Source organism: Bactrocera oleae, chromosome 2 (genome assembly GCF_042242935.1).
Source record: "Bactrocera oleae isolate idBacOlea1 chromosome 2, idBacOlea1, whole genome shotgun sequence".
NCBI classification, from domain to species: Eukaryota; Metazoa; Arthropoda; class Insecta; order Diptera; family Tephritidae; genus Bactrocera; species Bactrocera oleae.
In genome coordinates, this window is record NC_091536.1 from 12,755,213 (window position 1) to 12,758,628 (window position 3,416).

General features: G+C 30.0%; 1 non-coding gene across 1 annotated transcript; it reads right to left on the reverse strand.

The window, feature by feature from the left end:
• Nucleotides 1–3,333: 3,333 nt before the first annotated feature.
• Nucleotides 3,334–3,416, reverse strand: TRNAL-CAG (transfer RNA leucine (anticodon CAG)). The gene has a single exon. It is a non-coding gene; the product is annotated as a tRNA-Leu (tRNA).

A 3,416-nucleotide genomic window follows, 5' to 3' on the forward strand; every position in this document is an offset into this window, starting at 1 on the left:
CCGACCACAGCGGCATAAATGGAATCACCATATCAAAGAAAGGTATTTTCAGTAAAAACCTGAAAAATTTTCCAAAAAAATTTAAGAAAATGTCTGCGTTGGCAATATTAAAATTTTTTATGTTTGGTTTCGCCATTTATTGTAATATTTTTGAGCGACCGTATTGTGTTTTACTCGGCGGCAATACTCAGCGAAAATTCGTCCGACGGCGTTTAAGGTATGACTAGTAGATGAAATTAGCGTAATACGTAAAGAATTTGGAAGAAGAGAGAAGTAAGTAAGAGAGATACCATTACGCGTCGATTGTAATAGATTGAGCCAACACTAAACAAATGTTTACATAATACAGATTTTTCACAACTTTTATTTGTTTTATTTATATTAGCTCTAGCAAAACCTGGTAACTATCTTTCCTAAACTTATGGAATGGTGAATCGAACAACCAATTAGCATAATTCAATAACACCATAAGTTGACATAATATAAAGCACTTCACCGAGGTATCTACAAATTATTTTTACTGAATCCTAATTTCTTGTAGTTATATAATTTTTTGTGACAAGGAACTTCAATATTCCAAGTGGGGAAGTGGTTAATCGAAGTCGGCTCGTAACTGTTATGTAATAGAGTTAATACGTTAAGCAATTTTCATTTAATTAAAAATAAAATCACTCACCCAAATCATTGTAAGGTGTTTTAATTGTGTAACTATTTTCGTACATTTGTGCACTCTCAACATAAACTCTGGTCTAACTTCGTGGAAGTTGGTTTAAGTTAGCTTTTTGCAGGCATTCGCAAGTTGTTTGCGAAGCAATAAAGATGCATATTGAGCAAATCAAGTTTCATTAGTTTTTGCTAACTTCAGTGGCTAATGAGTAAAAAGTACTGCGTAGCGGGTTTTACAAAAATTAAAACGTAAGTTTTGTTGAACTGCTTGTTAAATAGGAAAAATAGACATTACCATACACAGAAGGAATTAAGTTTTTGCATTAAGATAAGAGCATAATCTACATAAAAACGATTTAATTGCAAATGGGAATATTAAATTTACCAATAACCATTGAACTCCTCTCCAGACGATACTAAAACTCAAACTTTGTCGAAGCTGTAATTTTGTGCTTAATTTAAATACAAAATTAAGTTACATTTTTAAGCCATTAGAATTAATATTCTTCCTCCATACGATGATGGTTGGCTGGTTGGTTGAAAGGTGAAGTCGAAGGGTGTCTGCCTGCAAGTGGAGACACTTAGGTTATTATTAGGCTTAATGTCGTCTTCGGGCTTTTCAATTATAGCAGCGCAATCATTTGCCTGTAGTCATCAGCATTGACGGTAGAACCAATAATACCTTCGTATGATAACCAGACCATTCAATAACTGGTTTAAGTTGTAGAAATAAATTTTTACGATTTTTAAGCCTTTGCGTGGTGATTTATTTACTTTGACAGCTGGTTTGACAGCTATTTTTTAGGAAATTATATACTATATATATCCAAAAAAACACCCTACATAAGCATATATGGTATATACTACAGATATGATATATATGATATATACAAGTATACTACGGATTTATACTTAAATTTAATACTTTAGTAGTTCAATTATTTTAAAAATTTTTCCTATTTTTTTGAATTAAAGCAAATTTAGGAAATAAGTTAATTAACTTTAATTATATTAAAATTAAATATTTAAAATTATATTACTATTGTATAGAAAATTTGTTTATTCCTTACTAATAAATGTCACAATAATAATTGCTCATATTTCATTTACATAATTTAATCATGTGTTCAGTCCAAGCATATTAAATTTTTGAAATATATTAAATATTATATTAAGTGCATACCTTGCTTGAGTGCAATGATTAAAAATTGTAATAATGGAATTGTGTTATGCAATATATAAATTCTTCAATGAATGATAAAGAAATGGAAAACAAGTGAGGAAGAGCTAATTTGGGGTGTAACCGAACATTTTATACTCTCGTAATTTTCACAGATCAAAGACTGTGACTTATTTTCAGGTATAGACAAAATTTTGTAAAAATACTGTACAATACTACCCATTGACTCGATTTCAACTATTTTCGACATCATGACATATTTATTATATTATAGACAGAAAAAGATGTTTTCTGATTTATAGTAAGTAACACACAAATTGAGCCATACAGATATATGGTATCAAGTGTACCGAGAGTTTGAAAATACTCAGATTAGGAGTATGGGCGCTAGGAGAAATATTGAAGCTCTTTTAGTAGTTTTCAACACAATCTTTTTTATCATACGATTTCATCCATCTTCACACAGTATGAGGAGATGCTAGAAAGACTATTGCTCAGCAAGTTTTGGCTTTGTTAGTTTATGAGTAATGTAACTTTAAGCCGTTTAAAAATTAGAGGACGGGGTTACGCCCACTTATAAAAAACGTTTAAACCAAAGATGTTCTTTCAACTTTCAACTCCACTGGTCCCGTCTATCAGATCATTTACATATATTATATATATATATACTAGTATTTATATATTATATAACTCTATATCTATTTCGTTTAGGCGAACAAAACTATTATACTCTGTTGCAACATGTTACGAGAGTATAAAAAAGCAACAATGTATGTGAAAACATGTCAATGTTTGGCGTGAAGCAAAAGTAAAATAGACTCACGGTTGACTGAATACTTTTCACTTGCACCTGGTTAAAGTAATTGCTTCAAAGTTATTGTTTAATTACAAAGAATTTTCAATAAATATTTTTTCAATTTGTCTGCTGTATGTTGAATATTGTCATTTCATTAATTAAGAGCATGTGGTCAAGTTATTACAAAAAAAATAATAATAATAAAGTCAAAACAGGGTAGGTACTTTTAAATTTGTATCAATAAAACTTTTAGACTTATTGTATGTACTATATGTATAATTATGTTGTAAAATAAAAAGGCAGTGGATAACTAAATTAGTCATAAATTTTGCATAAACGTTCTGAAGAAATTCAAAATTCAAGCTACCGTGAAGACATCGAAGCATTCTAGTACTTCATAGAATCCTCTATTAATTTAATTGATTTAATAGCAATTAGCAAAAAGCCGCCAAATTTGAATAAGTATTTTTCATATTTTATATATAATTTCTTTTTAATTGGGTGTAATTCCGTTCCAGTTCACCAACATTTGTATGCGATTACTAGTATCATTAGTTCCTTTTATCGCCACATTTTGTTTTTTTTTTGCAACGATATTGTTTATAATCGATTAATTATCGCTTGAAGAAACTAATAATATAATATAATAATATTGCAATATGTACAATAAAAAATCCGCCAAAAATTCATTTGTCAGAAGTGGGATTCGAACCCACGCCTACAGAGTAGACTGCGACCTGAACGCAGCGCCTTAGACCACTCGGCCATCCTGAC